The sequence below is a fragment of the Odocoileus virginianus genome, chromosome 8 (genome assembly GCF_023699985.2).
Source record: "Odocoileus virginianus isolate 20LAN1187 ecotype Illinois chromosome 8, Ovbor_1.2, whole genome shotgun sequence".
Classification (NCBI taxonomy): domain Eukaryota; kingdom Metazoa; phylum Chordata; class Mammalia; order Artiodactyla; family Cervidae; genus Odocoileus; species Odocoileus virginianus.
In genome coordinates this window covers 38,206,047-38,233,144 of record NC_069681.1, presented here as the reverse complement: position 1 = coordinate 38,233,144, position 27,098 = coordinate 38,206,047, and the positions used below count along the sequence as shown (strand labels likewise).

The following is a 27,098-nucleotide window of genomic DNA, read 5'->3' as shown; positions in this document are numbered from 1 at the left end:
TCATTTTATGGCTTGGTGCCAGGATTATCACAAAATGCAATTTATGGATGAGGGGCCTGGTGCCTCTGAGTTTTAAGACATTCCTTTCTTTTCATTAACAGACTGCTAGTGACTATATAACATCCAGCTGAAGACTAGCAGGGGGGTACTCTTTCTGCCCTCTTCTGATGCCTATGTCAGAAGCTTTCTCTATCTCCTTTATACTTTAATAAAACTTTATTACACAAGAGCTCTGAGCGATCCAGCCTCATCTCTGGCCCCTGATTGAATGCGTCTCCTCTGGAGGCCAAGAATCCCAGCGTCTTATCTTTCAGCAACAACCTTTCAAAAGTGATACATATTTCTGGGAATATTAAAAAAAAAAATCTGTGACAACTTTGTCTCAAATCTTAGAAAATGAGTTTGGCTCTGGAGTCTCTCAAGACACAAAACCTGGGAGACAGCTTTTATTGGTGGCCTGCACCTCTGATTTGGATAAGAAAGAAAGTAGTATAACATTTAAATAAACATAATAAATCCTTTTTCAAGAGCTTGAAATCATTGAGTGAAGTTGGAGAACTGACATCGTGTAATGTGTAAATATTTATTCTTGGTGTAAAAAAGTAGAATATAGTTTATGCAGTGCAAAACCTATTGGAAAAAAGCCTTTGGAATAGACATGAACTCATGGTAGAATCACAGTGTTGACTCAAAAATTGTGAAGGCTGAGGGCTGTCCACTGGAAACATTCATAACCACAAGGTCACTGTGAGTAATATCTGGCTATCTCCTTTTGAAGTACACCTGAGGGAGAAAAAGACAAAAACAACATGTTTAAAAGTTTTAAAGTCCTCCTCCTAAGGCAACACATTTCTAGGTTTCCTTCTTCATGTGAAGCAATCATATCACTATTGGAGGCACAGTTTTAAAAAACCAGGGCTGTATTTATTCTATGGAGGAAGTAGCCCCATTAAAACCCTCAGTGGGGCTGGGTTTAATGCCAAATAACCTGTAGATCTACTAGATTTCTGATCATTCTGATTCACAGATATGCTTTATCACTACAGTAAATTGATAAGCAAAATCATTTTATTCCCTGAAATAAATTAAAAACAGGGTAACAAAGAGGATAGGAAATCTAGCATCTGAACAGGGTTTGTCATTTTCACACATAAAAGGAGCACAACAGGTTTGGATGTTAATATCAAGGTTATTATCTTTATATTTTATAAACTCTGATTGACAAGCACTGAAACACTGGCGTACATGTATGAAATATCCTGGTGTTTAATTTGTGCAGCAAAGCAGTTATAGGGCCTATAGAAATGTGATCTGTGGGTAGTGGGTCCCAAGAATGAAAAGAAAATCAAAACCTTTAACAAGGACTCAACCAAATGACTTCTCTAAAATGGAAGATGATACCAAATAAAAGGGCAGTTCTCTGCCAGACCTTCAAGCTCTTGAATTCTACCAAATTCTAGCTGAACTGGAAGAGATACAGGTTTTCTCAGTGTATAATCAGAACACAAAGGAAATGAAGTGCTGTCAAGTTCCACAATCATCAGTTTTTAGTAGCTGTATTGTATTTGGTTCCTTACAGATGCACATAACAAAATAAAATAATGTCAGGGCTTGTGAAACCTTATCTCTGAATGTGTTTGGGCAAAAAATGACTTCAAGTGTAACTCTTCTTCCTCAAAGAAGAATGTGAAAAGTTTCATTTGAGTCCTTAAAACAGAAAATGTACCATCTGTCAGAGGCTGACTCGTGTCACAAACTGGGTTGCTTAGACATATGATTCCAGATCTCTTTTATAAAACCTGACTGCAAGTGCATTTGTGGGTGCTGTAAACAAAGTTATCATGAGAGAGAATGAACTTCACACATGAAACAGAAAAGCACTAGGACACCTACCTTCATAGTAAGTGCACTTTCTTATTCTCTTGTTGCTAACATAACCTGCTACCCCCAAACAGCTCTGCATATGAAATGCTATATATTTAAATGTCACTTAAGGAGAAAAATAAACCCTCCAAGAATGCTTGGGTCCCACTGACTGAAATGTGAGGCTATTTACATTGGAAAAAAGTAAAGCTTTTGGTGGGGGTTGGGAGGGGAGGTTAACTGCATATCATCACCCTCTTCCATTTTATTAAGCTAGCCATATTTTGTGATTATATCCATATGTAACTCTTTTGGTGAAAAGTAAAAGGAACAAAGAAAATTCATTTCATTTTCTACTGCTTAATATTCTTTCCAAAATCATCTGGTTCCTTTCTCCATAACCCTTCTCAATACAAATTTTTATAAAGAAAATATTATTTTTAGCAACTTTTAACTGAAAAGGACTTTGCTTCATGGTCTGAAATACCTGAACTGAATACTGCAAAGGATCTTCAGCATTGGGGACCCCTGATTTGTAAAGCTATCTAGAAGAACTATGGGTATATATGTGTTATTATTGGGAAACAAGGCTTCTGTCTACAATCTTTTTAAAAAATGATCCCAGTTTTATACTACAAAACACTCTATATTCTCAAAGTCCTTAAGCATCTGCTCTCTCATCTGATCCCCATAGTAACTGTGAAGCCGGCAGGGCTATAACCCCTGCTCTATACACAGGTGAGGACCTGAGGCTCAGACACTTTGGGGGACACAAGGCCAGTGGATCCTACGTGCCTCCTTCACCTATTTAAACTGGTCCAGGCTTCTAGAGCTAGCATACTAGGATTTTATAACTGCTGGGTTGTATTAGGCGATTTCATGAATAAACAACATGACAGCTCTGTTACACACTAGGAACAAAGAAACTTCAAAAAATCTCAACCAGGTCTGCTTCATCACAGAATAGAATGAATGAAAGGCATTTATCCTCTATTTTGGGCTGAACTGTCCCATCCAACTTTACATGCTTAAGTCCTAAACCACCCAGTACCTCAGAATGTGACTGTATTTGTAGACAGGGTCTTTAAAGAGGCAATAAAGTTAAAATGAAGTCATACAGGTGGGTCCTAATCTAACAGACTGGAGTTCTCATAAGAAGAGATCAGGACACAGGCTCACACAGAGGGAAGACCATGTGAGGACAAAGAGAGAAGACGGCATCTCCAAGTCAAGAAGAGAGATTTCAGCAGAAACCAACCCTGCCGACACCTTGACCTGAGACTTCCAGCCTCCAGGGTTGTGAGTAAATAAGTTTCTGTTAAGTCACCTACTCTGGTACTTTGTATGGCAGCCCTAGCAAACTAATGTACCCTTCAACTTTATGTATCTAAAAGGTACTTTCTCTGCTATTTCATGGATCATCTAAAAGGGTCAATCAGACAGTGATCAGCTCACCTGAACTGTGTGTTTAAAAAAATATGACTAGGAAGCATCTTTTCTCAGATGTTGGGTTTTCTTTTCATATGAATGAATTCTGTTCTATTAGAGGGAAAACCTTGTTGACTTAGGCTAATGTTCCCAGTGTTATAGGTTTCAACACTGATGCTTGCACATTCAAAAAACTGATAATCTGACAGCTTACCTAAAAGGATGCAGAGTATGCAGAAATAATGCCAAGAAGACATTTAACTGGGATGAGAATCAAGAAATGCATTTCTTTCCTTAGAGATGACCTGACCCAGTGGCAAGACTGGAATCCAAAGTAGTGTTTTGTCACACTGTGAACTTGGATGATGGCCCCACCTTGGCTACCACATGAAAGAGCAGTGTTCTCAGACTTGACACAGAACACAGTACGTAGGATAGCATGCAGCCTCCCCCAGCAACTGCCCCTCTGGACCAGCTCCAAGACCTTAGGTAATCCTGGACCCACTCTCCTCATCCATGATATGGATAAAAATGGACCATGAGATTAAGTGAAATCATACATGTGAGAGCAAGGTAAAATGAATTATAAAGAATTACACAAATGTAACTTAGTATTGTTAGAGTAGATGCAGCATTATTAGACTAGGAATAACAAGCTTTCTAATTCTATGGCCTATGTTTGCTCTTGTATGTATGTTACACTTGATTTAAAACATTCACTGAAAGAACAGATTTCTGAATCTGCTGCAAACTAGCTTAACACCAGTTATATACATTGGGTCACCTTCCTTTTAAAGGGTCTTTTACCAATATCACTGATGAACATAGATGCAAAAATCCTTAACAAAATTCTAGCAAACAGAATCCAACAACATATTAAAAAAATCATACACCATTACCAAGTGGGCTTTATCCCAGGAATGCAAGGATTCTTTAATATCCACAAATCAATCAATGTAATACACCACATTAACCAATTGAAAGATAAAAACCATATGATTATCTCAATAGATGCAGAAAAAGCCTTTGACAAAATTCAACATTCATTTATGATTAAAACTCTCCAGAAAGCAGGAATAGAAGGAACATACCTCAACATAATAAAAGCTATATATGACAAACCCACAGCAAGCATCACCCTCAATGGTGAAAAATTGAAAGCATTTCCCCTGAAATCAGGAACAAGACAAGGGTGCCCACTCTCACCACTACTATTCAACATAGTTTTGGAAGTGTTGGCCACAGCAATCAGGGCAGAAAAAGAAGTAAAAGGAATCCAGATAGGAAAAGAAGAAGTGAAACTCTCTCTGTTTGCAGATGACATGATCCTCTACATAGAAAACCCTAAAGACTCTACCAGAAAGTTACTAGAGTTAATCAATGAATACAGTAAAGTTGCAGGATGTAAAATTAACACACAGAAATCTCTTGCATTCCTATACACTAACAATGAGAAAACAGAAAGAGAAATTAAGGAAATGATACCATTCACCATTGCAACAAAAAGAATAAAATACTTAGGAGTGTATCTACCTAAAGAAACAAAAGACCTATACATAGAAAACTATAAAACACTGATGAAAGAAATCAAAGAGGACACAAACAGATGGAGAAATATACCGTGTTCATGGATTGGAAGAATCAATATTGTCAAAATGGGTATACTACCCAAAGCAATCTATAGATTTAATGCAATCCCTATCAAACTGCCAATGGTATTTTTCACAGAACTAGAACAAATAATCTCACAATTTGTATGGAAATACAAAAAACCTCGAAAAGCCAAAGCAATCTTGAGAAAGAAGAATGGAACTGGAGGAATCAACCTGCCTGACTTCAGGCTCTACTACAAAGCCACAGTCATCAAGACAGTATGGTACTGGCACAAAGACAGAAATATAGATCAATGGAACAGAATAGAAAGCCCAGAGATAAATCCACGAACCTATGGTCACCTTATCTTCGACAAAGGAGGCAAGGATATACAATGGAAAAAAGACAACCTCTTTAACAAGTGGGGCTGGGAAAACTGGTCAACCACCTGTAAAAGAATGAAACTAGAACACTTTCTAACACCATACACAAAAATAAACTCAAAATGGATTAAAGATCTAAATGTAAGACCAGAAGCTATAAAACTCCTAGAGGAGAACATAGGCAAAACACTCTCCGACATAAATCACAGCAGGATCCTCTATGACCCACATCCCAGAATTTTAGAAACAAAAGCGAAAATAAACAAATGGGACCTAATGAAACTTAAAAGCTTTTACACAACAAAGGAAACTATAAGCAAGGTGAAAAGACAGCCCTCAGATTCGGAGAAAATAATAGCAAACGAAGCAACAGACAAAGGATTAATCTCAAAAATATACAAGCAGCTCCTGCAGCTCAACTCCAGAAAAATAAATGACCCAATCAAAAAATGGGCCAAAGAACTAAACAGACATTTCTCCAAGGAAGACATACAGATGGCAAAAAAACACATGAAAAGATGCTCAACATCACTCCTTATCAGAGAAATGCAAATCAAAACCACACTGAGGTACCATTACACGCCAGTCAGGATGGCTGCTATCCAAAAGTCTACAAGCAATAAATGCTGGAGAGGGTGTGGAGAAAAGGGAACCCTCTTACACTGTTGGTGGGAATGCAAATTAGTACAGCCACTATGGAAAACAGTGTGGAGATTCCTTAAAAAGCTGGAAATAGAACTGCCATATGACCCAGCAATACCACTTCTAGGCATACACACTGAGGAAACCAGATCCCAAAGAGACACGTGCACCCCAATGTTCATCACAGCACTGTTTATAATAGCCAGGACATGGAAGCAACCTAGATGCCCATCAGAAGACGAAGGGATGAGGAAGCTGTGGTACATATACACCATGGAATATTACTCAGCCATTAAAAAGAATTCATTTGAATCAGTTCTAATGAGATGGATGAAACTGGAGCCCATTATACAGAGCGAATGAAGCCACAAAGATAAAGACCATTACAGTATACTAACACATATATATGGAATTTAGAAAGATGGTAACGATAACCCTATATGTAAAACAGAAAAAGAGACTCAGATGTATAGAACAGACTTGTGGACTCTGTAGGAGAAGGCGAGGGTGGGATGTTTCAAGAGAATAGCATTGAAACATGTATATCTACGGTGAAACAGATCACCAGCCCAGGTTGGATGCATGAGACAAGTGCTCGGGCCTGGTGCACTGGGAAGACCCAGAGGGATGGGGTGGATAGGGAGGTGGGAGGGGGGACCGGGATGGGGAATACATGTAAATCCATGGCTAATTCATTTCAATGTATGACAAAAACCACTGCAATGTTGTAAAGGCATTAGCCTCCAACGAATAAAAATAAATGGAAAAAAAATAAACATACTGTATCTACTGGAAAAACAATAAATAAAGGGCCTTTTAAAGGGCCTTAGTTTCCTCACCTGTAAAATGAGGGTGTTGAATCCTATTATATTATCTGGACTGAACTTAAATTCTGTGATCTATTTCTCATTACTCAATGTCTTGATAAGACATAACAATAATATAGTTTTTAAATGAAGACTTTGACACATAGGTGGGTATATCTCTTTTTGATGTGAAATGCTTAAGGTCAAAAGAGCAAAAGGGCTTTGGAAATTCCTGGGTCTCTAGGTCTTAGGAAGGAAGGCCTGACTGGGAGACATTCTAGTAGATGAAAGCACTCTGTGAATTTCAGGCATAAAAAATACAGAGCTGTTTGTTCAACTTCTCAACATTTGCACACAATGTAAGTACTTATGAAAAGTTCAGAACACAGACTTCCTTGTCACTAAACCTAAGCACGAACTCTAACTCTACAAACCCTACAGCCTGCTCTGTGATCCAGGCAATTTCCAATCCTATGAGCAGTGGAAGTTCCTGCTCTGCACTTCCTCTATTTCTAAGGAGGGTTGAGATGAGACAGTGATGAACTAAGGCCACATTTTAGATAAATGTTTCATATAGAAGTACTTAAGATACTGGGACATGTTTTCTTTAAGACATTTAAAATATTACACTAGTAATCTTAATCTTCTCATAAGTAAAAATTAGGGAAATGCAGAAAAGCAGGAAGAACCCATAATTTAATGCCCAGAAATAAATTTTGATGGGTAAGCCTGATTGCAGGCAGCTGGAAGCCTCATCCCACCATGAACCACAAATGTCAAGAGGTAAGAACACCAAACCTTTCTTCCCCTCCTCTATCTTCTCATCAATCCACTCCCACCTTGTTCCAGAAAGAATTAAAGGCAGCTATATGACAATGGCTAAGTCTCTTAAACTAGGCCTCAGTTACCATCTCACCTTTGTTAGGAAGGTGTCATGTGACCTGAATGTTACCCATTGAGAACCTTCCTCAGTGCTTACAGAATCACACACCTCATCTCTGAGAAAGTGCTTTGTAAACCTTCAGGCACCATTCAGACTATAGAGTTAATGTATTGTGAGTTCTTGATTTGTCCTGATGATGATTTTACCTTTTAGAAGGTAGAGGAAGCTTAGTGGGGGCAACTGGACCTAATTCTAAAGAACAAGGAATTAGGGATAAAGTGCTGATATCAGGTAGACATTTTCCTTACAGATTAGAAAACAGAAGAGACCACACCTTTCCCTGGTAAATCTTCCTAGAGCCAAAATATTCTAAACTGCTTTCCCTTAAACTCTCAAATCTCCTGGATATGCCTTGATAGCATTTTTAGTACAAATGTACTGAGCACCAATAAGAATGAATGTGAAGGGTCTGCAAAATGAGTTTTCTGTGCTCTATGAGAATCTGAACCCAGAGTCCAAAAGTGTGGAAAGTCCAAGATGGCATCTCTCTCCCAGGCCGTGTGTGCACACAGAAGAGCACACACATCCTACCCCACCACCAAATCTGCTGCAGAATCTCAGCAGACCTGCCTTAAACCTGAAATGTATTGTTAAGACCCAGTCATGAGACTTCCTCTATGGACACTTATAAGGGCACAGAATCCATGTTATCAAACCACCAGCGGAGACTGTGAAGACTGAACCCTAGAAATAACTTTAATTACAACTCCCTGGAGCGGGCTCACCTGTTTCACCTTTTCAGTGAGGTGAAATAATTTTGCTGTCCCAAGTCTTCTTGTAACCCAAGTTAAACTATAAACTAAATCACACATTCAAGTTGGTATGATAACAACCCCTGAATCCCAGGATCTCTCCTGGAACCCCAAAATTGAATGGCTTATCAAGCTCTCGTAGGTTAAGTAAAAATACATTATGTTGGATGAGTCAGTCAGTTACATAAGCTCAATGAAGATGTGGTCATCAAACCATTTATGTGCAGGTATTCCCAGCAGCTGTCCTAGACATAAAAATGAAATGGACACACTATAAGATAATTTCATCCATTTTCACTGGCAGGATGTCATCAGTGATATAGATGAATACACGGAGAGATGGGGGACTAGAGAGGGTGGAGGAAAAGCCTAATAAGAAAGATGCTGGGAAATGATGACAAACAATACAGATAGATCCCACTTAGTAATATGGAGAGTTGTGAGCGGAAAGACCTGAGAGTCAGACCTCTACCTTTGGCTACCAGGTGATGACACAGGACAGCTGTCCAATCTTGGAAGATGGGTCCCTCATTGGTAAAAATGGTTCATGTGATTTTCTCATTGACTGGACAATGTGGGAAGTATTAACTCAAAATCATTTCTTAGGTCTTGAAATAATAAATAATTCTCTCACCAGGAGAATAATGCAGGCTGGGTCATAGTCACCTCCATAGCTGCTCTCTCAAAACTGTTGCTTTTGCACATAAGCAACTCCCTCATAAAGTATTTCTTCTCCCAGACTATGCTTTCTACCTCAGTGTTAGTTATCTCTCCTCTGAAAACTTGAATGGAATATCTTGGCATGTTTTTGAAGGAGTTTTTCTCTTTTCAAATTTCTAATTGTAGCCATGCAGGTTTATGAAAGAAAAGTTCCATGAAGGTGGAAATTAGAATTTAAGTAAAACTCTAGTTAGGTATGAGCTGTTTTGTGCTTTTCAGGTGGGGGTGTTACAACAGTTTCTGGTTTTCACTTCTGTGTGAAAATTCTAAGAAGAGGTTTGAGTTGAGGAAGAAACATAAAGAATATAGAACCATAAATTGACTATAAACAGAAGAGGTGGGATCTGAGTTTCTTAGCTCTGGTTTTGGTTCTTCATCATTCATTGCCAAAGAATACTCTAACTAGAGACAGTGAAAATGTTGACCACAGACAACAATGGTGTTAGAGCAAGAGCAGATTGTCACATGCTTCCTTTGCTCACAAAGAATCGGGGTAATATGAAGACTTCAGTGAGCAGAGACTGGAGGGAAGAGCTCCAGGGAAAAGCAGAGAAAGAGCAGAGAAAGCAGGTCACGAGCACCCAACTAATCCTGAAAACTATAGGAAGAACCCTGTAGTGTAGAGATAGTGGTGAGTCTTAGGAGAAAGAGCATTTCTAATTTGTCTGTCTTGCTCCACTCTTTTGTGGCAACAGAGAAAGTAGAGGAGATTATATTAACTGTCATTATGACTCCAACATGTTTAATAAACTTAATATTGAGAAAACTTCTTTGTGAAATAGAATTCTAAGCCTGACACACAAATGGTGCTTAATGAACCAAAGCAGGGTAAATCCTGGAGAGTCAACACATATACAAAGCTATTAATTAGGTCCCAATTGTTTCCCAACAAGTCCTTTCTCCGATTTACTTACAGTGGACAAAACCATATCCATCTGCCAGGTAGTTAGAATAGGAAACAGGAGTCCAGAATGGTGGTGGCTAAAAGATAAGGAAGGGGAAAGCCCACGAAAATAGAGCAAAGGAAGGTCCAAGGAACAGAGTGAGGACCTCAGGTAGAACAAACAGCAATCCTGGCTAACCCAATTTATATAGGTAGGCCCAGCAGGGAGGAAAAAAACACATAAAAGAGGAGCCAAAGGGCCGGGGTCTCTCTCTCTCCTGTGCTGACACACTTGCCCACTCTCTTCTCTTCGTGTCTTTGGGTCGACATGCCTCACACCTCAAGGATGGATTTTCCTGCTATTTTCTAAATAAAATAGAGCTGTAACATGAAGCTGTAACACTGATCTGTCTAAGAGCTATAACATGGTCTGTCCAAGAGCTATGACACGCCTAGGGCTCTATTGTCCATTGCTTTAAATTCTTGTTGGGACGAGACAGAACCGAGGAGAATACACATCTAATCATTTCAAGATTTTTTATAAAAGTGACAATTTATAAAATAAATAGATGTCTAAGTTTGAGATTAATTATACTCTATGATGAAATTTTAGTCAGCTATTAAGAACCGAGCTGTGGAAAATTAACAAATGACATGGGGAATTTTAAGAATAAATAAAAATTATGCTAGTAAAATAATCTGTATGGCATAAAAAAATTATTAAACTGACTCTAGCATTATCCAATGGAGAAAGCAATGGCACCCCACTTCAGTACTCTTGCCTGGAAAATCCCATGGACGGAGGAGCCTGGTAGGCTGCAGTCCATGGGGTCACTGAGTCAGACACGACTGAGCGAGTTCACTTTCACTTTTCACTTTCATGCATTGGAGAAGGAGATGGCAACCCACTCCAGTGTTCTTGCCTGGAGAATCCCAGGGACGGCAGAGCCTGGTGGGCTGCAGTAAATGGGGTCGCACAGAGTCGGACATGACTGAAGTGACTTGGCAGCAGCAGAATTATCCAAATAATATTATAGCATTATAAAACTGTTCCTTTCTGGTAGTGAGTATTTTGTAATCTTCCCTTTATGAGATTTTCTTTTATTTTCCTATTTATACTTTGCATATTTATTGCTTTTTTATAACAAAAAATATTTTTATGGATTAGATTCAATTAAATAATAGAATTTAAAAAACACATCCATCTATCTCTGTGCAGAAGTATTCACTAGAGCAACAAAATGTAGTTATTATACCTTAAGCACTGACAGTGATAGGACTTTATGGTGACAACTCTGTTGGTTATGCCCTTCATCTGCCTGTGTCCCTTCCCCAGCTACTCCTTGGAGACAAACTTTTATTATAACTCCCAGCAGCAGGCTCACCTGTTTCGCCCTTTTAGTGAGAGCAGCGGCCTCTGCCTCACCCAGTGGTTGCAACATCTTGTAAAATAGTCTGTTTTTATTCTGCAGCAAATAATATGGCCATCCAGATTCTCTTTGTCTCCCTAAATCCAAAACCTGTTAACAGCAGAAAGAAATCCATTAGCACACAATATCTCCCAGTACCATACTACAGCCCAGATCATATTTCAAAATGGTGTAGGACAGGGAGAAAAGAGAGAATCTGGGTGGTGCGACTGGCTGGTGTGTAAATGGTCGGATTACTCTGCTTTACTGGCTAGACAAAGGCCTAACCCGACCTTTTAATATTACAGTGTTATAGGAAAGGAAGAAAATGACAGTTTTAGACTAGGATTACTGGCACTCTGTAGCATCTTCTATCTTCCCAGGGTATTTGGAGTTATTAGCATTATTTAGCAGAGAAGGCAATGGCACCCCACTCCAGTACTCTTGCCTGGAAAATCTCATGGATAGAGGAGCCTGGTGGACTGCAGTCCATGGGTTCACTAAGAGTTGGACATGACTGAAGCAATACAGCAGCAGCATTATTTAGTGCTTTTAACTCTCAGGCTCTGATCTTTGAGGCAATTTATACAGATACACACAGTTGGCAAATATCTTGATTCAAGAAAATCAAACTCCATTTACCTAAAAAGTAGTTGATCATACAAACCAGAGGGCAGTGCCCTGACAACAAATTAAATGTCAAGTTGATTTGAGAATCTGAGCAATATTTGGGGAAAAAAGAAAATGCTTTCAGAATTTCTTCAGGGTCCTGCATTATGTCAGCTGCTAAGAGAAACAGAATCCCTTGTCTGAGAGGCTGATATGCTTCTAGAAGTTGGCTATGGTTGTGGTTTCTTCTTCCGAGAGTGGAAAACTGGCAAAAAGAGCTGGTACAGAAGCAGCTTTTACAGAATTGCTCTGTACAGAAGAAATCTCTAGAAATCTAGTTTTCTCTTTGGTAAGACTAAAGAAGCAAGTAAGAAATTGAGCTCTGAATTCCAGTGATCTCAGCCTGTAGAGCACATGGGGCAGCCCAGGCTAACTGCCTAGGATCTGAATCTGTAGGATTTGAATCTGTTTTCACAAATTATTAGTATCTTTCTTATTTTGTTTCTCTTTCTCTCTTAAACTGCCTGCCTTTAACCCCTTTTATTACTCATTAATAAGTCTGCTAAATGGAAATTGAAAGGGAGAGGAAGGGGCTCTTAACTCTGCCTTTCTACTTATTAGTGATTTTGGTTAATGGTTCTGGAGAGAAAAAAGTGTCTGAAATAAATGACCCAAATGACATAATTATAAAAACATTCCTGATGTTAAGCAGTACTCAAGTCTTCATTTAAGTCATGTTCTGAGTAAATGTATCTTAAGAGAATATGCTAGATGGGCTTCCTGGCGGCTCAGTGGTAAAAGAATCTGCATGGCAAGGCAGGAGTCATGCCTTTGATGCCTTGTCCTGGAAGATCCCACAGGGTGCAGAGTAACTAAGTCTGTGGGCCACAACTATACAGCATGTGCTCCAGAGTCTGGGAGCCACAACTCCTGAGCCCAAGTGTCACAACTACTGAAACCCACATGCCTAGAGCCTGTGCTCTGCAGCAAGAGAAGCCACCACAATAAGAGGTCTTCACACTGCTCAAAGAGTAGTGCCACTCGCTGCAACTAGAGAAAAGTTTGTGCAGCAAGGAAGACCCAGCACAGCCTAAAATAAGTAAATAAATTAATTTAATTTTTTTAAAAGAGACGAGAATATTCTGGAACTCTAAACAAGATACAGGTTGTTTTCCCACATCTAGGTATTTCAATTAATTTCATCCTTTGTATTTAATTGGAAATATTAAGTCTCAGAAAGGCTATTTTCCTGTTAATCGTTTGTTTACTACTGTGAATCATTGCTAAGGGCAGCTTTCTCAAACAAGTCCAAGAATAATTGAATCTGTCTCATCCACATAATAATTTAAATGTTCTGTAACTTGGCACACCAATTTAGATGCCCCAAATGTGCAATTTTACTTAAGCATAGCATAACAGAACATTACTGCTCCTCCTGATGTTGAAGAAGAAAAACTTCAGTTTTAAAACACTGGTCTCCATATATCTATGGTCAATTAATCTATGAAAGAGTAGACAAGAATATAGAAAAATACCATTTTTTTTTTTTTTGGTACATAGTACTGGGAAAGCTGGACACCTGAAAATGAATGAAATTAGAACACTCACTCATGCCATACACAAAAATAAACTCAAAATGGTTTAAAGGCCTAATATAAGACTGAGTACTATAAGACTAGAGGAAAGCACAGGCAAAAGACTCTTTGACATGAATCATAGTAAATATTCTCTTTGATCACTCTCCCAAAGCAAAAGAAATAAAAGTGAAAACAAATGGGACTCAATCAAATTTAAAAGCCAAAGCTCACATCAGGGGCTACAAGAGCAGAGAGGGGACACATGCTGAGAAAAGACCAGAAATAGAAATTTATCAACTTAGCCTTTACATTTACTGATTTGATTAAAGATTCTAGATATTTCAGAGCAAACATGAAACAAATCCAACTTCTTTTTATGTGCAGAGAAACAGGTATAATTTTGAATTTTTAACATCTTTCATAAGAAAAGGTTCCTATAATTTTCCTGTCCCCACTCTTCCTGTAACCCAAGTTAAACCATAAACTAAATCACACATTCAAGTTGGTATGATAACAACCCCTGAATCCCAGGATCTCTCCTGGCACCCCAAAATTGAATGGCTTATCAAGCTCTTGTAGGTTAAGTAAAAATACATTATGTTGGATGAGTCAGTCAGTTACATAAGCTCAATGAAGATGTGGTCATCAAGCTGTTTATGTGCAGATATTCCAGACAGCTGTCCTAGACATGAAAATGAAATGGACCCACTATAAGATAATTTCATCCATTTTCACTGGCAGGATGTCATCAGTGATATAGATGAGTACATGGAGAGATGGGGAACAGGAGAGGGTAGAGGAAAAGTCTAATAAGAAAGACACTGGGAAATGATGACAAACAATACAGATAGATCCCACTTAGCAACATGGAGAGTTGTGAGGGGAAAGACCTGAGAGTCAGGCCTCTGCCTTTGGCCATCAGGTGATGACACAGGACAGCTGTTCAACCCTGGAAGGTGGGTCCCTCATTGCTAAAATGGTGCCTGTGATTTTCTCAGTGACTAGACAATGTGGGAGGTATTAACTCAAAATCATTTCTTAGGTACTGAAATAATAAATCCTTCTCTCACTGAGGGAATGATGAAGGCTGGGTCATAGTTACCTCCACAGCTGCTCTCTCAAATCTGTTGCTTTTGAACATAAGCAACCCCCTCATAAAGTATTTCTTCTCCCAGACTATGCTTTCTACCTCAGTGTTAGTTATCTCTACTCTGAAAATTTGAATGGAATATCTTGGCATGTTTTTGAAGGAGTTTTTCTCTTCTCAAATGTTCTAATTGCAGCCATGCAGGTTTATGAAAGAAAAGTTTCATGAAGGTGAAAAACAGAATTTAAGTAAAACTGTAGTTTGGTATGAGCTGTTTTGTGCTTTTCAGGTGGGGATGTTACAACAGTTTCTGGTTTTAGCTTCTGTGAGAAAATTCTAAGAGGTTTGAGTTGAGGAAGAAACATAAAGAATATAGAACCATAAATTGACTATAAACAGAAGAGGTGGGATCTGAGTTTCTTAGCTCTGGTTTTGGTTCTTCATCATTCATTGCCAAAGAATACTTTAACTAGAGACAATGAAAATGTTGACCACAGACAACAATGGTGTTAGAGCAAGAGCAAATTGTCACATGCTTCCTTTGCTCACATTACCAGGGAGAATCCGGGTGATATGAAGAATTCAGTGAGCAGAGACTGGAGGGAAAAGCTGTGCTGTTGGCTGCAGAGAAAGCAGGTCATGAGCACCCAGCTAATCCTGAAAACTACAGGAAGAACCCTCTAATGTAGAGATGGGTGAGTCTTAGGATAAAGAGCATTTCTAATTTGTCTGTCTTGCTCCACTGTTTTGTGGCAACAGAGAAAGTAAGGAAGATTATATTAGATGTCATTATGACTCCATCATGTTTAATGAATGTTGAGAGAACTTCTTTGTGAAATAGAATTCTAAGCCTGACACATGAATGGTGCTTAATGAACTGAAGCAGGGTAAATCCCTTTGGAGAGACAACACATATACAAAGCTATTAATTAGGTCCCAGTTGTTTCCCAACAAGCCCTTTGGCTGATTTACTTACACTGAACAAAACCATATCCATCTAATCATTTCTAGATTTTTGGTAAAAGTGATAATTTGGAAAATAAATAGATGTCTAAGTTTGAGATTAATTATACTCTATGATGAAATTTTAGTCAGCTATTAAGAACCGAGCTGTGGAAAATTAATAAATAATGTGGAATTTTAAGAATAAATAAAAATTCTGCTAATAAAATACTCTGTTTTGCAATAAAAATTATTTAACTGGCTCTACGGTTATCCAAATAATATTATAGCATTGTACAACTAATACTTTCTGATAGTGGGTATATTGCAATCTTACCTATATGAGATTTTTTTTTATTTTCCTATTTATACTTTGCACATTTATTGCTTTTTATAACAAAAATATTTTTTATGGATTAGATTCAATTAAAAAATAGAATTAAAAAAATCATCCATCTATCTTTGTGTAGAAGTATTCACTAGTGCAACAAAATGTAATTATTACACCATGAGTTCAGTTCAATTCAGTGGCTCAGTCGTGTCTAACTCTTTGCAACCCCATGGACTGCAGCATTCCAGGCCTCCCTGTCCAACACCAACTCCATGTCTGTTGAGTTGGTGACGCCATCCAACATCTCATTCTCTGCCGTCCCCTTCTCCTCCTGCCTTCAATCTTTCCCAGCATCAGGGTCTTTTCCAATGAGTCAGTTCTTCGCATCAGGCCAAAGTACTGGAGTTTCAGCTTCAGCATCAGTCCTTCCAATGAATATTCAGGACTGATTTCCTTTAGGATGGACTACTGGATCTCCTTGCAATCCAAGGGACTCTCAAGAGTCTTCTCCAACACCACAGTTCAAAAGCATCAATAAGACGGCACTCAGCTTTCTTTATAATTCAACTCTCACATCCATACATGACTATTGGAAAAGCCATATCCTTGACTAGATGGACCTTTGTTGGCAAAGTAATATCTCTGCTTTTTAATATGCTGTCTAGGTTGGTCATAACTCTCCTTCCAAGGAGTAAGTGTCTTTCATAGCTGCAATCACCATCTGCAGTGATTTTGGAGCCGAAAAAAATAAAGTCTGTCACTGTTTCCACTGTTTCCCCATCTATTTGTCATAAAGTGATGGGACCAGATGCCATGATCTTAGTTTTCTGAATGTTCAGTTACACCTTAAGCACTTGCAATGATAGGACTCTATGGTGACAATCCTGTTGGTTATGCCCTTCGTCAGCATCTGTCAGTTCCCCAGCTACTCCTTGAGTCCAGTCACCTGCCCTCTGGAGCATCAGTCTTTGCAACAGATTGACTCATCTTTATGCCCATATTAAAGCTTCCAGAATAGATAATCACCTGTTTTCCAGAGAGCAATGAGGTACGGTCATCCCTCAGTGTGGGTACAGTTCCAGAGCACGAGAATGAAGTGTACATAGCAGTAAAGTGAGTGATATGAATGTTCTGGTTTCCCAGAACATTCCCAGAACAGAAGTTATGTTTACACTACACTAACCTATCATGTGTGTAATAGCATTAAGTCTGAGAAAACAATACAAAGAACTTAATCCAGAAACAGTGCATTGCTGAAAAAAATACTAACCAACAGAGGAGACTTCAGCAAGTCATAGCAGTAACATTGATGTTACAGATCACCAGAGAAACTATAATGATTGTGAAAAAGTTTGACATATAATGAGAATTACCAAAAGGTGAGGCAGAGACATGGAATTATCAAATACTGTTTTTGAAAATTGGTGCCCATAGAATTGTTCAATGTAGGGTTATGATAAACTCTCAGTTTGTAAAAATGAAGTATCTGGGAAGTGCAGTAAAACACGGTATGTATATTTCCAAAGCAAGAAATATAAATAAGGTTCAAATCGGGAAAGGAGTATGTCAAGGCTGTATATTGTCATTCTGCTTATTTATCGTATATGCAAAGCACATCATGCAAAATGTCGGGCTGAATGAAGCTCAAGCTGGAATCAAGATTGTCGGGAGAAATATCAATAACCTCAGATATGCAGATGACACCACCCTTATGGCAGAAATAAAAGAGGAACTTGAAGAAAGAGCAGAGCCTTGAAGAGCCTCTTGAAGAAAGTGAAAGAGCAGAGTGAAAAAAGCTGGCTTAAAACTTAACTTTCAAAAGATGAAGATCATGTCATCCAGTCCCATTACTTCATGGCAAATAGATGGGGAAACAATTGAAACAGTGACAGACTTTATATTCTTGGGCTCCAAAATCACTGTAGACAGTGACTGCAGCCATGAATTAAAAAGACACTTGCTCCTTGGAAGAAAAGCTATGACAAACCTAGACAGCATATGAAAAAGCTGAGACATTGCTTTGCTGACAAAGGTCTGTCTAGTTAAATCTATATGGTTTTTCCAGTAGATATAAGATGTAAGAGTTGGACCATAAAGAAAGCTGAGTGCCAAAGAATTGATGCTTTCAAACTGTGGTGCTGGAGAAGACTCTTGAGAGTCCCTTGGACTGAAAGCATATCAAACCAGTCAATTCTAAAGGAAATCAACCCTGAACATCCATTAGAAGGACTGATGCTGAAGCTGAAGCTCCAATATTTTGGCCACCTGATGTGAAGGGCTGACTCATTGGAAAAGACTCTGATGCTGGGAAAGACTGAAGGCAGGAGAAGGGGATGACAGAGGAGGAGATGGTTGGATGGTATGACAGACTCAATGGACATGAATTTGAACCAACCAAGACATAGTGAAGGACAGGGAAGCCTGGTATGCTGAACTCCATGGAGTTGCAAAGAATCAGACATGAGTGAGTCACTAAACAACAATGACTTTCAGGAAAGAGAGGAGAAAATTATGTTACTGGAGGTTCCTATCAAGTCTTACAAGGAAGGATACATTGAGAAATTGAATATAAATGAACACAACTAAAATGGTGAGGGTCTTACCGTTATCTGTTGACAGTCAATGACATTGCTCAACCTGTGTGCAATGGTTAGCACAGTGCACTGGGCAAATTTCTCACGAATTTTTTTTTGTATTAACTCATCAGTTCTAGAATCAAACAAATTTATTTAGTTCAGTAAAGACAGGAAAAGCAGACTTAAGACTTAAAAATATCATGATACTTTTATAATGTTTTTAAAATTAATACCTTAACATATAATCTTGTTTCTAAAAAACTAAGTATAAAATACATATTTATAAATTTAGTGTTTTACATAAAATGATGGAAAATAGTCTCCCCTCAAACTGCTTGAAACTATAAGGAGCTGGATTTAGGAATCTAGCTCTCTCAGGATGCCTCATAACAACATTAACCCATATAACATGTCTTGGTTTTTCCTTTGTTTTCTGGAATTAATATTATCAAGAAATATCCATGGGGCCAAGAGAACACTTAGAAACATTTCTAAGCATCACTAAATGTTTTCCATTTACCACATTTAGAAGTCAGATTCAAGGTTTCCTGGGTCTCAGCTCCATACCTTGGATCCACATTTGATGTGGCTTTGTCAATAATCAATATCTGATTTTTCTTGAGAATAGCCCTGGCAAGGCACACCAGTTGTTCTGCCCAACACTCAAGTTCAATCCAGATTCTGCTAATTCAGTATTCATTTTACCAGGAAGATGTTCAATGGTGTCTTTAAGTTGCACCTGTAGATACAGAAAGAATGACATTTTCCTAAGCAAACTGTTATTGAAGTAGACAAGCCTCTTACACATTAGAACTTTGATGTCCTCAGGACTTCTTATGCATCTTACATGTACAGCCAGGTAATGGGGAGAGCTCTTTCCAAAGAGAATTCACTGAGAAAGATGGTGGAGTCAACTCAGGACAGAAAGATCTCAGGGTCCCCCATCCCTGCCACAGGACATCCACCAGAAACCCCACCTAGGGGTTAGTTAAGGAAATCTTTCAAAATATGAATCTATTTCTCCTAATATGCTTTAAACAGAAAAGTTAAAACAACTTTTATGGTTGAGTCAAGTTTCCCAAATTTCATTTTTCACAGGAGTTGGAACACAGGAGTTGAAACTTCAAAAAATTTTACAGTAAGTCTTTTTCTCTGAAGATACAATCTTACAAGCACATTTGGTGAAGTTTAAAATAACACAAATTCAAACAATGGAAAACCGCACCTTATACATCAGTAATCCTGGAACCTGCTCTGGTGATGGTTCTTTCCCAAGTTTAATTCTATAAATAGTGGACCAATCAAGTGCATTTTCCTCAGTGTCATAAATGTCTTGCAGTGAATGAAAACTCATGAAAAATAAGACACAGTGTCTTATTTCCCCCAGAATATGGATATAGGTGATGTTTATATTAATCTATCTTCATAAAATTATACTCCAAAGATTAGAAAAAACAAAACTGTAACTGTCAAAGATAACCTGAAAGTACATTTGAGGGTAGGATTCAGTTCAATAAATTTTTTTTTGGAGACATTTTATAGAGTAAGAACCAAACTCAGGCTATACTTGAAGTTGAAGCATAAAGAAGAAATACACTTCAAATTAAGAGACCAACAGATTGATGAGTGATGGCTGATAAGTTATCTGACACATTATAAAATCAGATAACAACACACCAAGGGTGAGTGAGCAGTTTTCATTTTTCAGGTATTCTAAATGCTGGAGCACGTCTATAAATGTGAACCTGAATTGTGCTCCTGATGGAGTCCAATTCCAAGAAAGGAGAATTCTGAGTTAGAATCAAATATGGTATTGTTATGCAGCATTAACATGAAAAGTACACAAAATCTAAAGGGTAAGATTTGGATTGTGGTACAAGTGATTGGACTTGCTTAAGACTGACATTCTGACTCATACTTGCCTCTGACTTGGATGACATCTCATCACTAATTTCATTTTATACTTTTCTTTGAGTTCGTCCATATCTGCTTCATGACTTAAAAGGGCTGTGAAGGGAAATGTTTTTCAGAAAATTCTATTTTCTGAGACTCTGTCTTCATTTATAAGTCAGGGATGGTTATGAAAATAAATGAATATGAAAGCCTTCTGTAGTGTAATGATAAAATCAAGTTATACTTAAGTATTAAAATGAGAAAAAAGGACAATAGAAACAGAGACAATAATAACTAGGAGTTACAACTAGAGAATCTGAAAGCATTCTTCAGTTCATTTCAGTAATAATATAATATTACTATGAAATTTATAGATTGACACGTCTGTGTTAGGACATATAAGAGAACGTCTTTGCTCTTACAAGGTGTACATTTATGTATTTAAAGGTGAAATCCAACTTTTAACAAACATTTCTACAACTTACAAGCAATTCAGCAAAATACAGATTATAGAAGAGATGGAGAAAATATGAGGAAGACACTAACAGCTGATGAATCCAGGTAAAGGTGTATATGTGTTCATCATAGTATTCCTCCCATGTTCCTGTGATTTGAAAATTTAAAAACAATAAATCAGATGCTTGGGACTCCCTGGTGGTCCAGTGGTTAAGAATCTACCTGCCAATGCACAGGTCATGGGTTTCATCCCTGGTCCAGGAAGATCCCACATGGCAAGGAAAAAGTAAACCCATGTGTCACAACTACTGAGCCCACACTATAGAGCCCACCGGCTGCAACTACTGGCCCGCAGGCCACAGCTACTGAAGCCTGTGTGCTCCAGAGTCCAGGTGTTACAACAGGAGAAGCCATGTCAGTGAGAAGCTGTGTACTGCCACGAAGATTAGCCCCTGTTTGCCACAACTAGAGAAAGCCTGCAAGAAGCAATGAAGAAGCAGCAGAACCGAAAAGAAAAAAATAATGGAGACTTGAAGCCAGACAGCCTGGGCATAAGTCCTGCCTGGTTCTGCCAACTGGGCAAGTTACTAAACTACTCTACTTTAGCTGCCTAAACTCTAAGACTATAGTATCATAATTAGAAAGATGGGTACCTCCTAACATTGATAGAGTATAAAATGAATCAGTACATGTAGAATTTATGACAGATCAATAGATATTGCTCAATATTAATAATGCTGTCAGCTAGCCTCTCATGTTCTGCTCCATTTTCCTTCTTTGCATGTGTCAGCACTGAGACCTTGTTACATATGCATTGGCTTGTTTTCCATCTTCTTCAAGAGAATTTAAGCTCCAAAAGAGACTGTCTTTTTGATGATGTGATAGCCCCAAAATCTGAAGCAATGCCTGTCTAACAAACTCTCAGTAGATATTTGTTGGCTGTATGAATGAAGGCATGAGTAAATCTCATTGTATGACATATCTGTTCCTATAAATTAGAAAATAAACCCACATAAATAAATAATTTATGTAAAACACTATTTTCTTATTAAGTGTAAAAGGAATATATCCTTATAACAATTAACTGGCTCTTAGATATCACAATATCACACTTTAAACAGTGGAAAGCACTGAAAAAGTTATGATTTAAGGAAAATGGAGTAAATAATACTATTCAAAACTATACATTTCAGTACAGAATCCTTCAGATTGTTTTTGAGTTTGGGAAAATAATAGAATATAGAAAAATTAAAAAACAATACACTTAAATTGAAGACACTCTATTTCTATCACCATAAACATTTTCAATGTAACCTACTACATGTACTCTATCAAAAACCAGGCACCAACACCCCTCACAGGAGATCAACACACATGTCAGATGGTTTCTATATTTTGTGGAACCGTCTTACTTTTCAAAAAGAAAGGTTGGTGTGGACTGAAGGAGACAGGGAAATACAATCAACAGATGGGGAAGAGCTTTTACTAGAGCAGGAGCATCAGTAGGTGAAGTAAAAGGAGAGCCCATTCACCTAATACAAGGCCTGGGAAATGGACATGTGAGCTGTCCCACAGCCAGGACTGAACCACGTGGTTTCTGAGGCACCAGCTGTTGATGCCCAGATTTCTGTATCTTGGTTTCCTGTGTGATGAGACACACTTCTGTCTGAACAGAGACACTATCAATATCAAACATTTGACTGCATGATTTCCTTCCCAGTTTTGACAGGACAGACCATATGCTTAACTTCATATCCCAGAATTTAAGCTGTTTTGTTTTATTTTTTTAACAGAAGCAACACACTGATGATTCGTTTCAAGAGTTTTATCTACTGTGCTCTTTTAACCTTTGAGTGATAAATTGCTTCATTTTCAGGTACAATCATGTTATATGTGTGGATTTGCCTTTGCTTTTTAGTACCCCGATAACCACTAATTTCTGATGAACTTCTGTCAGTTTATAGTAAGGTGGCTAGTTTTCAGTATATGAAAAATGTATTTTCAGCATATTTTGAAAAATAACCAAGATGAGATGGGCAGCATCCACTGGACTGCCTCCCTTCTGAATGTCCATCTCTCCCAAGGAAGAAGGAAGAAACAGAATTAGAGGACTTTAAAGGAGGAAAACATAGTGGTTACCTCCTACTCACTCTCAGGCCACCTCTATGAGTTTGGGTTCACATGTCCAGGTTGGCACCATTTACAAACTAATAACTAGGGTTGAGTTCACTTACAAATTGACCTTACTAATTTAGTGATACCTCTTAGAGTGACAGGCTTTCCAGGTGGTACAGTGGTTATGAATCCTCCTACCAATGCAGGAGATGCAAGAGATGCGGGTTCAATTCCTGGTTTGGGAAGATCCCTTGGAGGAGGAAACAGCAACCCTATCCAGTATTTCTTGCCTGGAAAACTCCATGGACAGATGAGTCTAGTGGGATACAGTTCCACAGGGGGGCACAAAAAGTCAGACATGACTGAGAATGCACACACACACTTAGAGTGATAAATCACCCCATTATTCTATTTCTTTAGGAATTTTCCTTTATCACATCTGTATGTTTTCAATGAAAGGTTTGGTAGGTGTTCTTTAAAACAGTCATAAAGAAGAGATCCTAAAGAAACACAATGATGGGATGAGTTCTCTAAGTGATATCACCAATGTTAACAGGGTCAATTACAGAAGCAATACATGGAAACCACCTACTTCACTTTTGAAATAAACTCACATCTATTTCTTTTTATAGAAAGCTCCAAATGTAGTTTAAATAAAGGTAGATCTTAGTATCATCTACCCCTTCTACCACTTCATCATTTTTTAGAATTTAGATAAATGTTGTCTCTCTGTCCATGGAACAATGTGTTCTAAAATTCTAGAGTAATTTTTCTACCTGAGAATCTGTGAAAAAATATATCAGCTGGGAAACAAATAGAAAAATAATTTACCAGTACTTCCAGTTATTTTTTTTTTAAGATGTCATAATTTCACCATTAAACCTGTCTGGTGAATTCAAGATCATTGGATCATCCTATTGTTTACTACATTTGATGGTTAATTGCTCTCTCCTCTTCTCTTCTAGAATTTCACTGTAGACTCACAAACTTCAATGAAATGAGAGGTGCACTTCTTTTTGGGCAGGAGAAGGTAAAACAATTTGCTCAATTTAGGAAAACGAAATCCCCACGTTGCTGGAAAGCTGGGTGGGTGTGTAAAGACTCAGTGCTGACATCCTTCAGAAACCAGAATCACTGGCTGAAAATTGTATGACCTCCAAATCTGTCTGCTCACAGTAAATGATCATCTGTATACTACAGATTTCAGAGCTTCCCTGGAAGGGTGACACCAAATGACAAACACACCAACTCAAAAAATCAGCCACTCAGGTCTGTTTAAGAAAAAAAATTAAAGAAATTGCTACACTTCTCTGAAATGAAGAGATCAATCAAACATTCAGTACCTATTAACGTTAAAGAGTGTTTTCCTCTAAGAGTTTTATTGTATCTGGTCTTAAATTTAGGTCTGTAGTCCATTTTGAGTTTATTTTTGTATATGGTATTAGGTAGTATTCTAAATTTCATTCATTTCCATGTAGCTGTCCAGTTTTTCCAGCACAACTTATTGAAGAGACTGTCTTTTCTCCAGTGTGTATTCTTGCCTCCTTTGTCATAGACTAGGTGACTATAGATGTGTGAGTTTATCTGTGGGCTCTCTAGCCTGCTCCATTGGTCTATGTATCTGTTTCTGTGCCAGTTCCATACCATCTTGACGACTGTAGCTCTGCATCGAGTTGGCTAAAAAAGTTATTTGGGTTTTTCTGTAACATGTAATGAACTTTTTGGCCAACTCAATAATGTAATCTGAAATCAGGGAAATTTATTTCTCTCACTTTGTTTTTCTTTCTTAATATTGCTTTGGTTATTTTCAGTCTTTTGTGTTACCATACAAATTGTAAAATTTGGGGCTCTAATTCTATGAAAAATGCCACTGGTAATCCAAAAGGCATTATATTGAATCTCTAGGTTTTTTGGGTAGTATAGTCATTTTCACCATATTGATTCTTCCAGCCCAAGAACATGGTATATATATACCCCTCCATCTGTTTGCATCATCTTTGATTTCTTTTGTCAGTATCTTACAGTTTTCTGAGTGCTAGTTTTTTGCCTCCCTTGGTAGGTTTTTTCATAGGTATTTTATTCTTCTTATTATGATGGTAAACAGGATTGCTTTCTTAATTTCCCTCTCTGATCTTTCACTGTTGGTGTATAGGGATGCACATGGTTACTTATTAAAAGCAAAGACTGAGCTAGCTCCTATGAGAAATTAGAAGTCTGTCTACAACTTCGAAGTGTAAAATTTCTGTCATCAGTAGAATCAATTTGCAAAATGAGGGCAAATACACAAAATAATTTGTATTACAATATACAAACCAACAGCAACTTAATAGTCAAAAACTTTGTCATGCAAGGGTGAGAAAATTCAAAGTGGAGCAAAGGGAAACATGAAGCAAATAACAGAAAATTCTCTAGAAATGAACCTATCCTTATAAAAACTATGCAAATGCTCCAAGGTTCTGTTACCTGTATTCTAGCTACAGCATTAAAATGATATAATCACCAATAAATAATCATCATCACATTCCAACTATATAATTTATTTTTGTAAACACTTTCCTGTGAAATGTCTAGATCTCATTCGCATCTTTCAGTTAATAATGAAAAACTACTATTGTCTCCACTTAGTAGATATTCTCTAAGACAAGAGGAATAAAATGAACATTGGAGGGTAATTAGGGTAATTAATTCATTAGGTCACTAGTAGAATTTGAGTTCACAGTTTTAACATCTAGTTGCGTCCTCTTCTAAGGAAAAGATAATGGATCTAATTGTTTGGAGCTCTAGGAAAAAAGCTAAAATGGAAACATGGCATTATATTATTAGTTTTCACCATCATCAATAAACACACTGTAAGTGCACTTATGTCATCCATCTTTTTCTAGGAAGTAAATCAAGTCAGTTAAACTGATAAGCTCCTCTTAATTACATGCAATGCTATAAATGTACACAAATAGACACCGATGCTATCAAGTTAATTATGTTCAATAAATTACCTCTTCTAAGGCATTCCACAGTTCATTATCTGTATGCTCATTAAAGGGATCCAGATTTTTCCTCATTGTTCCAGTGAATAAAACAGGTTCCTAAATACCCCAAAATAGGGAATGTTATTACCTTAACCTCTTTTCATTTTATTTTGGTGCTTATAGAACAGAATTAAAATATAAAATATCAAAATTCACTGTAATTATTAATCATTAAGTTGCGAGTGCATGCTTACAAAACCTCTAACATAATTAATATCTCTAAAATAATATTCCATTTTACAAAGTGTGCCACATAATATCCTCCACACTACTGAACATTAACAGAAGGAAGTGTTGAAGAAGTTTTTTCACCTCAAGAAAAAAACTGAAGAAGAGAAAGGAAGATTTTATTTAAAAAAAAAAAAAGCCTTCAAGGTAATTAAGATCTGCTTAAACACGCACACAAACTGAGGACACAATTACTTGAGAAAGTTTACATCAAGATCTACATAAATTAACTGTCAGTCATGGTGTGATGCTGGAAAGTACAATAGTATGATTAGTTGATATCTGTGCCTCAAAGCAAAACCATTAACTATTTTCACATTGGCACTGAAGAATAAACTAGGATATTTTCTCCATTAGTCAAACTGTCTTCTAGGATCTGGAATCTCCTCACATGTGTGAAACAAACATCTCTACACGTGCAAAGAGAACATCAACTACTGGGGTTAATGTGAATTGTCTCCACAGCTTTACAACCCATTTTGAATTTGAGTAAGAAAATCACTCAAGAGGCGGTCCCCAGGTAGTGGAGGAACAGGACAGGGAGACCAATTTTTCACCCACAAATTCATCAAAAGATCATTTGAATGTTGAGTAACTTCCACAAAACAACTTCTGAACGCTGGTGGAAGACACCAGGCACCTAGAAAGGCAGCCCATTCTCTTTGAAAGGAGGTAGGACAAAATATAAAAGACAAAAACAAAGGCAAAAGATTTAGGGATGGAGACCATCCTGGAGAGGGAGTCATGAAGGAAGAGAAGTTTCCACACAGTAGGAAACCCTCTCATAGGTGAGTCTGTGGGGAGTTTTGGAATCTAAGAGAGCAACATAATTGTGG

General features: G+C 37.8%; 1 pseudogene; it reads right to left on the bottom strand.

The window, feature by feature from the left end:
• Positions 1-564: 564 nt before the first annotated feature.
• LOC110142337 (ATP-binding cassette sub-family C member 4-like) overlaps positions 565-27,098 on the bottom strand; it is a 91,821-nt pseudogene continuing 65,287 nt past the window's right edge.